The sequence below is a fragment of the Panthera uncia genome (assembly GCF_023721935.1).
Source record: "Panthera uncia isolate 11264 chromosome A3 unlocalized genomic scaffold, Puncia_PCG_1.0 HiC_scaffold_11, whole genome shotgun sequence".
In the NCBI taxonomy this organism is placed as follows: Eukaryota; Metazoa; Chordata; class Mammalia; order Carnivora; family Felidae; genus Panthera; species Panthera uncia.
In genome coordinates, this window is record NW_026057578.1 from 81,765,512 (window position 1) to 81,783,011 (window position 17,500).

At 38.4% G+C, this 17,500-nt stretch overlaps 1 protein-coding gene across 2 annotated transcripts in view; it reads left to right on the forward strand.

Annotated features, from left to right (window-relative positions):
* Positions 1–17,500, forward strand: part of MEIS1 (Meis homeobox 1) — a 137,552-nt gene that overhangs the window by 114,244 nt on the left and 5,808 nt on the right. The window lies entirely within an intron of this gene.

Consider the following 17,500-nt stretch of genomic DNA (forward strand, 5'->3'; position numbering starts at 1 on the left):
AAAAAAAAAAAAAAAAAAAAAAAAAAAAAAAAAAACCCAAAATCCAAAAAGAAACAAAACAAGCCAAAAAAACCAACATTGCATTGCATTCCATTGCCTTTACAAATTGATGAGTTTTAGGCATAATGTAAGTTAAGTATTTAATTCGCATACACTGTGGCTCCATAAATGGCTTTTCTCATTTTAGGATAACCAATAGAAGGAGTGGCATTTGTCCTAGTTTCTGTGGAACAAGAAAATCCACCATCACATATCAGTCAGGTTTTAAATTCACTGAATAGTTAACTGCAGTTATTTTGTCAGGGCTGAGCTTTTGAGGATAGTGTCCCCTTTCCTCCTATCCTCTGTCCATGGAAAAAGAGAAATTATTTATGTTTCCACTTTGAAGCTGTTCAAAACCCGATGTGTTTCAGGGCTGTTCAATACTATTTCTAAGTAAATGTGTGAATTCCTGATTTGGGGGGAAGCTGAGATTACGTACCAAGTACTAGCCAACAATATTCTGACAGTGTACTGTGGTGTGGCAACAAGGCTTTGGAAAAGTATGATTTATTACCCTTTGTGAGTGTGCTGAAAGCCAGGTTCATATAATCACCCAGAGCTAGTGTCATATTTGAAGGGTATCGAAATCCAATATCCTCTCAAACTAAGTGTATCTAATTAATTGTCCTAATATTTTTAGATTAGTGTTTATGATGGGGAAACCTTATCCTCTTTGAAGTAAAATCCAGAGAAGGCCCACAGCCTGGTTGGGGAAAGGGGAGAACTGGGGGTGCCAGTTTGCAGACAGAAGTATTTCTTTCTGTTCAGTAAGTGTCAAAGATTAATATTACAGAATCTCTGATTACATGGCCTAATCCATTTTGGTGAATAAATTTGTTCTTGATGTCCATTGCACCTACATTAACAGACCCTTCTCTGTTAGAAAGCCTGGGAGCCTTTGGGAGAGATTCCAGATATATTAAACCCCATTACAGAAAATGTAATTTCTGTCAATATAATCCCATGTATTCTTCAATTTAGTATTTTAGAGATAACAAGCTACTTACAATATATTTGCCTTTGGAGGATTAATTTACAAAGTGCACTATCTGCAAGACGCAGACAGACTCACATAAGCATTGCTTGTAAGGGTTATCAATTTCTATGACCTTACCGCAGCCTTGGGAGATCAATTTTTGCAGCCCTTTAGCCAAGTGGATAGGGAGCCAATGGAAGCCATACTATACCTAAATGTGTTGCTACGAGGGTGTCACTGCGGAGATTTTTTGTTTGCCTTGTACCTGCTATTGTATCTTCATTTTCAAGACTGTTGATACTATATATTTGAACTTAGTCTTCAGATCATCCTGGACAATGTTATAGGATAGACCATCCATTTTGCATGCACGTCTGAATTCAAATATATTTTCGAGGTTAAACTGATGATGTAATTTTAATACAATGGAGGCTGTACAAATGTATTTCCCTGGGAAATGTTCCCATCCGAGGGCCGAGGAGTGGCAGGGCGAACTCTAATCAAGGAAGGCGAAAGCGCTGCCACTCAGGTGATCTATCACACACGGCATCTCTGTTCCTCTTCAGTGTTGCTAGCAAACTCCCTCCGTAAACATTGTTACCGGTGAGCAAATTCCAATACAACTTGCTTTCCACAGGTGGACCAACTTAAGGGCTATTTCCTGTGGATGCACAGGCAGGCAGGCATTCCTGTGACACCAGACAGTATGCAATTGTCATTTTCCTAGGTTCTATACAGTGGTCATAAAGCAACTTCCTCGGTTTTGCAATTAGAAGAGGAAAAGAGGGACCTTAAAAAGGTTAAACTACTTTTCAGAGTATGTGCAGACCTACTATAAACTTCACACTGATAACTCAGTTCTGCCCAGGTACGAACATACAGATCACTTTTAGTTACGCGCAATGTAAACAAGATTCTGACCTCAGCTGGCACTGTGTACTGTGCCTGTGTTCTCTCTACTTCTGTGTGGAGTTAGAAGTGACTTTTGCTTGTACTTCGTTGTTTTGCATTTGGCAACTGTCTCAATTCTAACAGCTAGGTGGTAGAGAATTCCCCTCAAGTAAGTAAAAGTTTTAAGAGAGATTGTTTCGCCTAAGTTTGATGAATAATGACATTCCCGTGTTTGCTTTGAGTTTCTAATGGTTTATTAATTATCATCCAAGCCTTCAGCTTTTGAGGAGCTGATAATAGATTTATTTTTTTGTTTATAGGCTTTGAGTAGGAAATAGGTTGGAAGAATGGGGAAACCTAGATGATGCTGGATGAAAACCAAAGATGTCAGAGCATCTTAAACTATGGTATACTTGCAGACTAACAACAGCATAAACACTAAAGGTTTCATTTTCCTTTCTCATAATAAAAAATTACGCAGAGCTTTTTTGAGAGCCTGTAAACATTTTTCCTGTGTTGGATATCAAGCCCAAGTTACTTCCTTCTAGAAATCATAATTAAAAGAAAAGCGTCATTAGTATTTTAGCATTTCCCCTTCACTTCATTTAGCCACAACATTTAAAAATGTGTGTCTTCCTTCTTCGGTTTCTTAAAACTTGTTAACACACATGTACATTTTGTACGAACTATGAGTCACTGCTGGAGAGATTTAATAAAATGCTGAAGGGCAGGTTGGGTGTAGATCAGTCATAATTATTGGCAGCAACATAATGTATCGAAGCACACAATATGAAAGTGAAAAATAGAAACTCGTGTCTAGTTGTTAGCTTGTCATAGAAACCCTGGCCGATGCAGCTTTCAGTTCAGTTTTGATTGAAAAATGAGATGAGAAAAGTTTGGTGTATTGTGATGGCCCTTTCATTCCATTGCTGAACTGATCTTCTCTAATTGCCACAAGTGATACAAACTACCTGCCTTGGCTAAGGCCAAAGCAGATGGAATCAGGAGGGAGGGGAGACAATAGGGAGAATGTAAATGGAAAACAACAAGACAGGTTTGATTAATTAAAAGAAAATTTGGATTACAAGAAATAACCATTGTCACTCTTATAGTTGATCTACTTGTCAGAATGAAAACAGAGAGGAGGGATCTTAAAACGGTCGCTGTTTTGCTTATAGGAACTGGGCCCAGGGACGGAATGTGAAATTTATCAGATGAGACATTGTAGGACAAGTCTACGCCAACAAATCTTTTGAGAATTGAGGCAATTATGCAAATAATTTGGGTGAAAATATTTTTACCTTCATTATCTAAGTATCTGAGGCAACTGTGTTTTTTAAAAAATTGACTTCCATAACTAATTGCCTAAACATTTCAATTCTAGCATGCCGTGATAGACTTAGACTTAAAAGCTTAGTAATTTTTGAAATATAATATGTGCCATTGACTCATGTATTCTTCTCTCTTTGCTTTCTCACTCCCAGTTATGATTTGATCCAAAAACGAGAAATAATAACATTTGGAGCTTTTGCTTTCTGTTTTTTCATTGTTGTGGTGGTTGTGAAAATTACTTCTGTGAAAACATATTAGTAATATGTCGAGCATTTTAGTCATTTAAGCAGAAACTTTTTGAATTCTGAGATGATCATTTAGGTCTTTAATTATTTAGGCAGAACTTTAAAGAAAACACACACACACACACACACACACACACACACACACACACAAGGTTAATCAATACTTGGTTCTTTTTTCTCCCGAATATACCAACTTTATTTCTTAATTTGGAAATATGAGCGTAGAATGGCCGGATAAAGACTCCCTTCTGTGTCTTCACAGCAGTGTTGCAGACCTGGGGATTCCATATGATGCAGACCTGGGCCGGTGGTTGTATCTTACTTGCCCGATGCCTCAGACATACTCTGCCTCAGCAGAGTTCTAGCCTAGGGTGTATTGAATAAATTTGACAGTGTCTTTGTTTACTACTATTCATCCAGACACTTTCCCATTAAGGCCTAATGTTAAATGATTATTTCTTTATGCTCTGAGAAGGCAATATGGATTTTAGGTGCAAAATATATAGTGTATGTGAAATACAGTGTGTATGCAGAAAGAAAAATCACTCTATGTCAGTTGGGTGCGTAAAATTCCAGGAAGCATCCTAACATCTGAGGTGACACTTTACAGAACTATCACAGCTCTGTAGTTCTCAGATTTAGTACATATACCAGATTTTCCTAGTTACTTCATTTATTGCCTTCAAAACTGCAAAGCATTCAGGCATCACTTCCCATTTATTACCAGTGGGGTGGGGGGGAGGGGAAGTATGTTATCCTTAGAGATTTATGCCACTGGCGGGTAAAAATGTAAACTTATTTTTTAAAAAATAGGATCTCCCTTTTAATAAACAGATCCAACTGTTAAAGGTCAGGTTTCTTTCTGAGTTATGGTAATACTGTAGCAAATACTTTTATAAGTAATCAAAGATTCTATAAATATAGGTACCTGTGTAGATGTAAATGTTAAAACATTCACAAATTATCCTTTCAACTTCTGCGATCTAAAAATCAATAGGGGGTCATAGGGTTTCATAGAATTGCTCTGCTTTTTCTTCCAACATAATTTAATAATACATTTTACAGATGTTGTTTAAACATTAGGCACAGATTGTTTTGTCAATAAAGCTAAACAGAGGCATGACACAAAAGCAAGGAAAACAGATGTAAAAAACAGTGCACCATGCAAGAAGCACTGGGTCATTTGTTTGTTATTCAACTGCAAAATGAAAGTGCAGGGTGTATAGTGATTTTCTTTGCCTAGAAATCACCTAGGGATGGAACAACTTCACACACAAAAGGTAATTTTATTAAGCAGGTGGTTTAACTTTTTCCCTTGAGAGTTTCAGTGTAACCTACATTTAAGGTAGGCTTCCTAACTGATCAATGGAGTAACAGGTGCAATATTTTTGAAAGAAGAAGGAGAAATATAAATAGAATAAGTCTGCAGCATGTTACAGAATGGGTTGTTGTTCTCCAAGCCCCAGTTAATTGCTATGCTTTTCACCTTGAGTGTCAATTCTAATAATATTACCTTTACGGGCACTTACTGTGGGCTTAGATTATAGCAATCAGTAATACTCACTAGATAAAATACTGTCTAGTTGCTCGTAAGAAAAATATTGAAATCAGTCAAAAAATGTTTAGCTTGCATATTGCCCGAGACAGAACTGGCAAGGTGCCAGGCAGGCAGGGTATTATTAGGAAAGCTGAGCAAATAGCTCGCAGGGAAAAGAGCTGTGAATTTAGAAACCTTCAGGTATTGTCATGTCAGAGAGTCTTAGGAGTTCAACAGAGACGCTGCTTTTGTCTGCAGATTCTAAAAATTTCCAGCAAACAATCCTCTTTGAAAATGACTCTGCAGTCTGTTAAATATACTTTGTTGTAAGTTTTACACAGTAAGTTTACTCTGAGCTTCCCCACACTGTGTAAAATCCCACTGTGAGTACTGTGAAAGGTGGAAACCCCTCACCAAGTAGGTGGTGGCCCACAGAGGCACTGGGCGGAAAACCCTGCCCCTTCTCCCATGGGGCCCTGAGTCTGGGTGAGAAAAGAAAGGGGAAGGGGTGGGATGAAGGAAGGTGGATTTAAAGTCCCAATCCTCCTCAGTGTAACTGCCGTCTCTCCTCCAGCCAGCATCCAAAGACAGTTCCTGAGCTTTTCAGGACAAGGCAGGAGTGTGATGCCTTGAGAGGCCGTACGACCTGAGCAGGTACTTCAGGACAACTGAAGGCTGGGGTGCAAGTGAGTGAGTTAGGAGACTGATTTATCCATCCTAAGCCCAGTGTTTCTGAATGTCCATGGTCCCTTTCAAAGCTGTGAAACCAGTGGTTGGTGGTTGACTTTGAACATGGTATGTAGGTCAGCAGGACTTGTTGTGAGTCCTAATGAAGCCAGATTTGTTGTTTTCGGTGTCTTGGCACAATTATCTGGTCAGAGAGATGGAAAAAATCTGCCTGTGTGTCATGCAACCTGGCAGAGCAGGACCTGACTCCCATTTGCTTGTAGACAGCGTGGGAAGTGAGGGGGCTGAGAGGCATCATGGATCAAGGGGGAAGAGCCTGGCATCCACAGGTGGGTAAGGAACAAACTGCCCTGTAAGCCTCAGTACAGCATACAGTTTATACAGGGCAAGTAAGGGGAGGGAATATGCAAGAGAAAGAACATTTTGAGCCAAAACATTTCGGCTGTCTTCCCCACTCCTCATCAATCACATACGTGTCCTTGATCAAGTCACTCCATTTTGACCGGTGACAGCTTCTGCTGCTAAAATGGACCACATTGGTGGGACCCAGTGCCTCTTCCAGGTCTACTACTTTATTTTAAAGTTTATTCATTTATTTTGAGAGAGAAAGAGTGTAGGGGAGAGGCAGAGAGAGAGAGAGGGAGAGAGAGAGAGAATCCCAAGCAGGCTCCGCACCGTCAGCGCAGAGCCTGATGTGGGGCTTGAACTAATGAACTGTGAGATCATGACCTGAGCTGAGACTGACTGAGCCACCCAGGCACACCCAGCTTTACTATTTTAGACTCCGTAGTACTGCAAACCAAAGAGAAGCAAGGTGATCGCTCTGAAACTCTGATTCCAGCTTTACACGAGGACTAGAAAAAAAAAAAAACAACACAAAAAAACCCATGTCCTTTGATAAAGAGACAACCAGGGAAATTAATTAAAAAGTTACTACTTTTCTTCATCTTAAGTAAGCAAATCAAGCTCTGTAAAATAAAAACTGGATGAAATTAAACATTATCACAAGACATGAAAAACATGTGCGCTGTCATTTTAGGATTCATAATAAAGATAAATCAGTTGTTTTTAGCAGTGTGCTACGAGTCTATGAAGGGCATGACAGATAATAGGCTTGAAATTTCTGAAGTTATTGTACAGCAAAATTTGTTTTTTCCTGAGGCGTTCAATCTTTTTCTCTAGTAATTTTGTACATGACAAACTTTTTAGTGGGTGCATTAATAATCTATAAGTAATGGGTTGTCAGGTGTCAGTTAGATAAGATTAAAAGACTGTTTAAGCATTATCCATTTGCTTCTTTGCATGAGTTTTATAGGTCAGGAGAAATAACTTTTTGAATTGTGGTTGTGTGTGCATGTTGTAAGCTCCCCCCCCTTTTGGCTCTGCTCCAAATATACGTGGAAGAAGTGTATTACATTACATAAATCCGCATGTAGGAGCAGATTTGAAACCCACACTGTGTGAATCAAGGGGACAAATGTCCCAGCTCTCTTCTGTAAACTTATTTTAGTTTTTCAAATGTTACTCTTTTTCTTCTCAAAGGAAACTCTGTTAAGGGGAAGGGGCCTCAGCTGAGAGGGACCCTGAAGCCTTTAGACATTCGGAGTTTCCTAGCAAGTCAGGTTTAGGTCTATTCTTGTCAAATCTGTCTTAAGTGTGTTTACATATAGTTTGCCTTTCTGGTATTTTCTGCTTGCACAGACCTGATCTCCACCTATTTTGTGTCAACAGTTGCTGAGGCTGGTGCTGGGTGATTAACCATCGAGCACTGAAGCACCACCGTGCTGTGCCCACAGAGACCCCTCTCCACTCTCTTACCTCATCATCTTGCTTCAGGCTGCACCCACATAAAACAAACAGCATTTCTGAGTGGTGAAAAAATCAGCCTGAAATATTAAAAAATGGGGCAAATGTTGCCTCCTCATTGAATAAAACAATTTTCTCAAAAATGGAGTGGAGCCAGGGGCATAGGGGGTGGGGGAGGAAATGTTTCTGAGGGATTCAGCCTGCATCGCTCCAATGTGTGAATACCCAGAGCTTTGTGTAAAGGCCTGGGGTTTTGTTTTTCTTCTTTCTTAATTTTCAAGGGGGGAAGGGAACATTAAAAAGCCACCAAACAAGCAAACAAAGCCTCCAAAAGACATCATGGATGCAAACAGAGGGTTCTCCCTGTCACTGCCTTTCACTGTCATTGATGTTTTCCTTTTCATTTCCATTCTTATGACACTTTTAAGCCTGACCCATTAGTATGGGAAATACTGAACGCTATCGGGCTCTTGATACCTGAACAATAACAGATAAACAAACAAACTTTAATCTGTTTCCATCCTGGAGAGCTCTTCTTTTCCTCTTTACCCTCTTAACCAATGTGACTGAAGGACCTAATGCCTCACAAGATTAGATCTGATCAGTGAAGAAGGGAAAAAGCATTTGCTTTCCCAAACACAACTTTTTCAGGCTGATGGGGATTATTGGTCTTGAGTTCTTAGCTCAAGCTGTGTTTTAAGAATAGTATATTGGAAGTTAAATGCAATGTGATTAAAAATACATATGTTTAAGTTTCCAGTACTTTCTACCCTAGAATGCTGGTTTGAATGTAAGTAGGTAGTTTTTGAGAGTTGTTGTCCACTTGCAGGGTTTGTTGGCCTATATCCCTTGAACATCTGCTCTGGTTGATTTTATTTGATCCCTAGTTTGGGTCAGAGTTCAGATGTGCTTGGAAAGGGCAGGGAGTAGGGGATGTTGAAAAAGCTAATGGAAAGAATCATACATGTCCAAAGATGTCAGATCTCAGCTCCCACGGCTGGTCACCTGGCAGTACTGTTTACAGAAAGGAAAGTACAATAGGTTATGGCAGAGATTCCCGTCCTTAGGGCCAAGTGGGGGCCAAGAGGGACTAGGGGCCAGAAAAGGCACATCAGAGTCATTTTGAGTGAATGTAGTAGTATAAAAAAGCCTACTGAGACTTAACTTTTGATTTTAGTCATGCTATTTCTTTTAGGGTTCCAAATAACAAAGGATATGAGATTTTGAAGTTTATAAAAAACGAGCATGGATTACAATTTTAGGAACATCATGCCACTGAATGTCAGAGCCCAAGTCCTGGATGGGATTTTATGCATCATTTGACAGATGGGGCTCAGGGCTTTACAAAGTTATGCTGCTAATTGGAGGCAAGGATGGGGCCGGTTCCTTGTTCAGCACCTCTTCTGTTCCACCATTATGTACTTATTATTAACAGATTTATTGAGATGTAATTCACATACCATGAAATTCACCCATTTAAAGTGTATACAATTTGATGGTTTTTGGTATATTCACAGATACTGTGCAACAGTCACCATAGTCAATTTTAGGACATTTACACCACCTCAGGAAGAAAACCCTGGACCCTTTCGCTATTGCCCCTCCCCATACCTCTGCCTCCACTCTACTACTAATCCACTTTTTGTCTCTAAAGATTTGCCAATTCTGGACATTTCCCCTAAATGTCATCATGTGAACATGTGGCCTTTTGTGACTGGCTCCTTGCACCTAGCATGTTGTTTTCAAGCTTCCTCCATGTAGCAGATAGCCTTCATTCCCTTAATGGCTGAAGAATGTTTCATTGTCTGGATGGACCACCTTTTGTTTCTGCACTCATCAGTTGGTGGACATTGGGTGTGTGTCCACCTTTTGTTGCTATAAGCATTCGTGTACAAGTCTTTGGACTGTTAGGTATTTTTGAGAATCCTAATGACAGTATCTCAACAAACCCTTGTCTTAGGTTTTAAATTTGCAAAGAAAGCTCCTTTCATAGGCATGAAGTCACTTGGGTCATCACAGCTCTAGCACCTAAACACAACTATGATCTCAGAGCAGCGAGGGGCAATTTTTCCTACTCAGTTCTCACACTCTTCTCCCTAGATGCCGCTGTAACTCTCCCTGTCCTTGGCCAGTGTCTTGACTGTAATAGTGATGAGTGATACTGTTCAAAGAAAAGGATAGCCACTCAAGTGAAACGCACAGTCTCCAAACTTCCCTCAGTGTGACTTAGATGACCACAAGCATTGTCCAGAGATTTGATAAGTTCCAAGAGGAGGTCATTTTATTAGTTTACCGCCTTCATTTGAACAATTTTGTCATATGCCTCAACTGAGAGATTTCTGCCTTTTAGTATAGTTGGTTCCATTTGTATTTAAATCCTATGGATTACATATTGATATACGTTACATGGAACTCGGGTTTTAAGCTTTACTGATTAAAACAGGAATTACAGTGAGCCTTCTAAGGGATAGACACAGGCCTCTACTCCAGTCAAGTCACCTTCACTGTGCCATTCTGTAGTCTAACCTGTGACCAAGTGAAAGCAGAAATCAAGCTGAATTTTGAGATATCCTCCCTTGGTCTCTCCCTTGGAGTGGAGATTCCAGGTCTGGGAAGCTTTTGGACTAGTGAAGTCTTAGGGAGCTGAGGCAACTAAAGGAGAGATCCTCCAGAAAAGAAAGAGCTCAGAGACACTCCCAGGTGGTATTGGGGTTCTGTGACACCTTATATATGCCAGGGCCGGCCACCATTCTCATACAAGAGGGTTTCAATTCCAATCTCGCAGGGGAAGTTTTATTTGGAAAAAAAAGTGCATATTTGGTGATTAGGGTGGCCATACACCCCAACTGCCTGGAATATTTGTGGTTGATGCCTGTTGTCCAGCCTAATTGTTAATAGTGTCCGTTTACTCTCAAAAGTGTCTCAGCTTAAATGATAAATTATGTGGTCATCCTACTTAGAATGGAGATTGGCTGGGGCACCTGGGTGGCTCAGTCAGTTAAGTGGCCAACTTTTGCTCAGGTCATGATCTCACTGGTTTGTGGGTTCAAGCCCCGCATCAGGCTCTGTGCTGACAGCTCAGAGCCTGGAGCCTGCTTCGGATTCTGTGTCTCCCTCTCTCTGCCCCTCCCCCATTCATACTCTCTCTCTCTCTCTCTCTCAAAAATAAATGAAAACATTTATAAAAAAAGAATGGAGATTGGCAGAAAATTAGGATTTGTTTTAAATAAACGTGTTTATTCTGTAATGTTTAAGGGACGTTTAGTTAGATGCGATTTTACTTACTTTTTGTAAAATACAGGAAAATTAGAATTTAAATGAAAAATGGTTCAGCTTAGACCAAAGAGAGACACATCTATTCTTTGAATATATTATACCTATTTTAGTTTTTCATTACTACAGAAGGTTTTGTTATCCTAGGTTTTCCTATCACTCCTTTGTTGTGATAATAATCATCTTAATTCCATACACCTTAAGCAAAGCACTATTTTTCTTATATTTGTGCAATTATACAAACTCAACTTTGGCAAATTGTCACATTTAAGTAAATACTGCATAAATATTTTATTACGTATGTTTTATATCAATGCATACTTAAGATATTTTTAAACTGTTGGGTATTCCTTATGCTAGGTCTGGCAGGATATCCCCACAATTTATTCCACTGAGTTCGGAGCCTGGTGCTTCAGTGATCTAGAAAGTCATGGGTAGTAGCAGAAGAAACAGAGATCTGCCACTAAAAGACCCCCCCCCCCTTGCTTTGAATTCAGGTCAGATTAAAGCATTTAGCAAGCTTATATATTTTTTTAATAAAAAATCATTTTATAATTTGCTTTCAAGGAAAACTTCCCCATTATATATAATGAAGCGATGAAGTATTTGAAAGTTACTCCAACATTTAATACATGGGCTTGTTATTACTCTGCATTATCATTTTCAAATAATTAGTGATTTTTTTCACTAGTGGCTTTGAGGAAAATTTTATATGCAATCAACTTCCTCAGTGGTCTTAGACAACGTAAGCTATTTCTAAAATAATTTGACAAATACACCCTTCGCTGCTAGAGAAGGGGAACCTTCTACAGACTGCCGATTGATGGGCTTATTGTGATTCGAGGAAATTTCAATATTCTGTTTCTAGAAGGGATGAAGAGCAGAGCATGTGCCCCCTTCTCCCTCCTGTCTACCCCCTTCCCCCTGCCCTCAGCACACAGATGATGTATTGCAGTCCTGGAACTGTTGGATTCGGAGGAGGTTGAGAAACTGGAAAAAGGTGCCAAAAACATGATTTCATAAGGTTTGACTTGAGATGGAGTCAACTTTCTTGAGTGTCTTAAAATAGTGTTTTATGAAATCTTATTTCACAGAGAAAGGGAGTGTAGGAGGCTTGGACCCTGAAGACCGCCAGTTATGGATCATTAAATTCAATAAGTAAATGTAAATCTAAAATGAAGAAATCCAACAAAAGATTTTGAAGTTGATTTTTATTTAAAAGAACAGAGAGTTATTTGAGAGATGGCTAGAACTCATTCCCTGAAGGGTTCGTTTATAAAAGAGGCCTTCAGGTTGTTAGGAAATGCTGACTTTAAAAATATATAGTATATATACTTTTATTTAAATGATTGTGATGAAGTTGAAAGAAATACTAGGAAAGAAACTCATGGAATAGAATAAGGAGAAAAAGGACAAAATTCTGGAATTCAGCAACTAGCTTCCAATGTGAAATTTCATATTTGAAGATTTTTCGCAAGTCTTAAACTCTATAAAAATATTTATAGAGATTACCTAAATGAATTTTATATTGATTAAATATTATTTACAGCATGTAATAATTTTATTTTATTTTTAGTTGATAAAGAATAGTGTGTGTAGAAATCACCAGGACTTATTCTTAAGAATGCATGGTATTAATTTAGGGGCGCCTGGGTGGCTCAGTCGGTTGAGCGTCCGGCTTCGGCACAGGTCATGATCTCACAGTCCATGAGTTCTGGCCCGGCGTTGGGCTCTGTGCTGACAGCTCGGAGCCTGGATGCTGCTTCGAATTCTGGGTCTCCCTCTCTCTCTGCCCCTCTTCCTCTCTCTCTGCCCCTCTCCCTCTCATGCTCTGTCTCTCTCTGTCTCTGTCAAAATTAACATTAAAAAATTTTAACAAAAGAATGCATGGTATTAATTTTTATGAAGTATGTATGTAGGTATTCCTAAGTTTACCTCAACATTAATCAAAGATGACTGTGACTAATACTTTATTTAATGGATAGTTTAAGTATAGAAGGCATCTTTACTAACACATCTTGCTATTTAATGAAATCTTCTCTTTAATATCAAGTTGATAATTTTTGCTCCCTGGGCATAGGAGGGTATTGTAAAATGGTATTTCTCCACACTTAAAGCTACCTATCCTGCTGACTATTACTGAGCCTAGTTGGCAAGAAACACTATAGGGATGACTGAGAGTCCTGTCATTGTTTAGAAACAACAGCATTTTGATTTTATGTGGTTCACTGTGTTGGCTCTGGCATGCTAAAGTAATGCTGTGGGCTCCCCTTAATCATCAGTGAACAAGTAGGTGGTAAACACTGAGGAACAGAATTAATTGAGTAAGGGTGAAAATCCTATCTCCGAAGGTGAGCAAGTCATTTTTCCTTAGTATTGTTAATATTACAGAGAGCTGTACGAGGAAGACAAAGGGCATAAGAATACAGGAAAAGGGGAAAGCTGTGTGGAAAATGTTGTCTGTGGAACAGGGAAAACGTACCCTGTCTTTGGTTCTGATGGATGCCCGCTGTGATCTCTCCACCCTTCCTGGTTCTCACGAAGAGGACACTAAACTTAGCCATCCAGTTTTGTGGGAAGTAACCAGGGCAAGGAGTAGAAGATAAACTGAAGGACAAAGGTCAGCTTTAGAAAGCTGTTCTACCAGATCTTGGTCAGAAAACTCTTCAGGTATTCAAAGAGTGAGAATGAAAAGAGACTGGTGGAATTAGCAGAATGAAAAAAATGTTGAAGTCCGATGATAAACAAACATGTAGAGGGCAAGGAAAAGAGAGAATAAAGGAAAACTTCCTATATTTATTTTAGCATAACTCAGAATTCATCTCCCATTCTCCTTGCCTGATGCCTATTTTAAAAATGCAAAGGATTAAATTCAATTTTGAGATGATCCCACTTTGGAAGATCTTCTCTCCTTCCAACCTCTCATTTTCCCATACTAGGACTCTGGTTCTAAACGACTAACTAGGTAAAAAGAACTACGTCTCTGTTTATGTTGACATGGAACGAAGCTGGAAGGCCAATCCATTTTCTTCCTTTCCTTTGTAAAACGTCTTGTTTTGAGAAAGGAGATAGTTTGGTCACACAGGAAGAAATTTTAATCCATGATGCTGTGAAAAAAAGAAATATAAGAATTCTTTCCATAATTCAGTCTTCTGCCACCTACAGAGTGTCCAGTTTTCTAAAAAGTACTTCACAAAAGAACATTGTTTTCAAAGCAAAATGGGATTTATAAAAAAATATACCTTGATGTTCGGAATGTAATATGGAAAGGCAAACAGGATGTTTCCTGACCTTCTACTTAATTAAAAAGTTTACCTTTTTAAATGCCCAATTTATGGCAAATTTGAGACACGTTCTATGAAACCAAGGTGTGAAACGATTTTAATGAGTAAGAAGAAATGTCCTGTTGTCATGTATTCCTGACACTGTACATCTAAGTTTTAAGGGCTATAATGTTTGGACATCAATTGCAAAAATTTTAAAAGTCTTCTCTTACATCTTTAAACTAACAAATGTTTGAAAGAGACCATATTAATATGGAAAATACTAAAGATTGTATATATTTCATGGATATATTTTATCTTAAACTATTTTATGGTTGTTGGAGAATAGATTTTTTTGTGGAACATTCAAACTGGAATTTTATCATTCTCTTTCTCATTTCTCTTCAAAAACATTGTTTCTTCTTATGTTAAAGTTCTAATATATATTTATGTATTCAGACATAAATATAGATATATATTTGAACACACACATGAGCTTGAAATAACTATTTTACTGATGCTTCTTGAAATGAGTGTTTTAAGAAGGGAATATGTTCATGTAAGTTTACATAAAATCTAAAGGTCTTTTTTTGGTTCAGTGTTTAGAAAATTTGATAATTTAGAATCTTCCACAATGGAAAGTAAAGCATTCTGTCACAAAAGCGGGGAGGATGAGACGCAAGGTCAGAGGGCATTTTAGAAACAAACAGCTGGACCAGTTTATTTAAACAGATACAGGGATGGGGGAACTGACCTCTGCTTGACTTATAGTGGGAGGAGCAAGAATGTCATTTTATTACTTTGCCCAGAAGGAAAATGTTTTCGTATCTGAATTCACTCCGAAGCCATCTAAACGCATGGCTTTACTGTATGTAGCGTAATTCCCAAGGAAATATATAGAAGATAGTAAGATAAAATACACTAAAGAGAACCAAATGTTGAGACGGTTTTAAAATTGAAAAGATGATGTTGTCTTAAAAAATAAAATCTTTTGCTATTTACTTAGTTATTTTCAGATAATGATGTCCACCATGACCCCACATAATATTATCCGTGTTTCATGTAAGTATAGGAAGCATAATCCAATAAGATTCTGAGAGTGTACGATGTCCTATATGTATTGATAATGTTCATTATAGTACAACATTGTTTTAAATTAGTTTCCAAAAGCGAGAACTTCTAAGTGTACCTACTGATGAGGTCAAACAGTTTGGACAAAGTGATTAGGGGTTCTGAGGTTTTCAGTTGTTTTAATTTTGATTTTATTAAATGAAAGGATTCTCACCTTTATATCTACATATGCTATAGAGAGCCTGCATCTGTGTTGTCCATAACAACAAATGGTTATTGCCACCAAAAGAGAGGAACATAGCACCTGGGTACCTGTGGGTCCTTAGCTAAGAGGCTATGTGATGAGGTATTTGCTCTCTAGATGGGGACTGGAGCAGGTGTGGGTAACTGCATTTAATGCTGTCACCTGAAGAGCTCTGGAGGCACACAGACAAACCTCAGCATATTGAGCAGAGAGTGGCCCAGGTGGTGAGTGGACTCAAAATCCAAGAAGAACTTACATTCTAGGAGGAACTTGTTAAGGATAATGGATGTTCAACCTAGGGAGAAGAGGGGAGAAACCTATGGGGCATGATGGCTACAGTTTAAATATTTGAAGGCTGTCCTGAAGAAGTGAGATTAGAAATGGTTTAAATTACCCCCAAGGAGTTGTCCTGGTGAAAGGAGTTTAGATCGAGTAATGCAAAACCGTCTAATAGAAGGCTGTCCACACATCTATGGACTTTCAGGTAAGGGGGCAAATGCTTTATTAGAAACAGCCCAGAAGAGGCTACCTATCTACTTGGTGGGGAGATCATAGAGGTGATTCATGTCAGTGACCAACGTAGGTGACAGTTAAATCCCATTTCAAACCTGAGGTTTAATTTTTCTATGATTCCATGGGTTTAGTAGTCAAGGATTCACACCTGAGTTGGTTCTTATGAACTGGTCTTTGGAAATCTGAATGTATGAGTGTGAAGGAAGCAAGCTTTGGAATACAGATAAGTCACTGAATCTTCTAATGCGTAGCCTTATCTTTGTCCATATGCACAAACAGTACAGTCATCAAAATTCCTAGTCTACAAAATGTTCAGTCATGCCTATTCCCAGACTCAACAGTAGGGTCGTTGCCAGCGGTGATTGGCTCAAAACCAGCTCATTTTTAGATATCTATTTAGTCCAGAATATTCTAGATGGGTGGCACAATAGTGGCCATGCTCTGGTCAGGACATTGGGGGAGGGGTGCTCACTACCATTTGCCAGCTGTGTATCAGTCAGCAAGTTACTAACATCTCTTGGGTAACATGTGACCTCAAATAAGTCACTTAATTTCTCTGAGCCTTGGCTTCTCATCTGTTAAAAAGTGCCCTTCCTATTTTTAGATAAATAGTATAAATCATATCCGCAAAATAATATGTTTTTAAAAGGTCTCTAAAAAAATGTTATCAGAGTTCCTTTCCTCTAAGAGCCTGCAGATTATGAACAGTACCATAAATAAAGAGCTGTTTTTTGCTCTCTTACCTATGTTAGTTACTATGAAAATTACTTTTGGTATACGCGGAATATTAATATTAAATAATTTCCTAATTGGTCATGCAGTGAAGGCAGCTAATGAAAAAGCAGATTTTTTTTTCATTTTAATTGGTTATTTCACATGGTGTTTGTGCTACACCTGTGCTTATAATGAGAATGGAGAATTAATCTAACCTTCTGCTCACATGATTCCAATTTTCATGGTTTATACAAGATAATGATAACCTGATTTGCAACACAATTTGTTGTAGATCTGTGTTTTAAATATTTTTATTAGCCAGTTCAAGGACTTCATATACAAGAACTGATGTAATATATGTTGCCAATAAGAGCACCAACAGTATCCTTTTAGTTAGATGCCAGTTTCATTATTGATTTTAATTACTTTTTTGATAACCAAAGAACATAAGGATATAGGACATTGAGAATCTTAAAATGTCATGAGGCATGCATTTTTATTTTAAAAACCCGTCCCTCTATGTTGAGCGGTTTGGTTTTTAGGAACTATTTTCCTTTCTGAGTGGGCAGACTCACAAACTAAAAATCATACTGGACTGTAGACCCTTTAATCATTATTAAACTTTTCATTGTATTTTTTATGTGCTGCTCGTGTCCAATCTATTCAAATCCAAGTTGCTAACTAAAAGCACTTGACTTTTGCAGAAGCTAATATGATATGGCCCGCTCACTTTCTGTATTTGATATGTAATTCTTAGCATTACACAATACAAATGGATCTTAAGAGTTAGACATTTCACAAGCATGACTTTGTAGAGCTTGTACGAACCACTTTAAAAAATTTTCAGTGGCTGGCCACTTTTGAAGAGGCCGCAAAAATTGTAAAAAATAAACCTTATGAAGACAC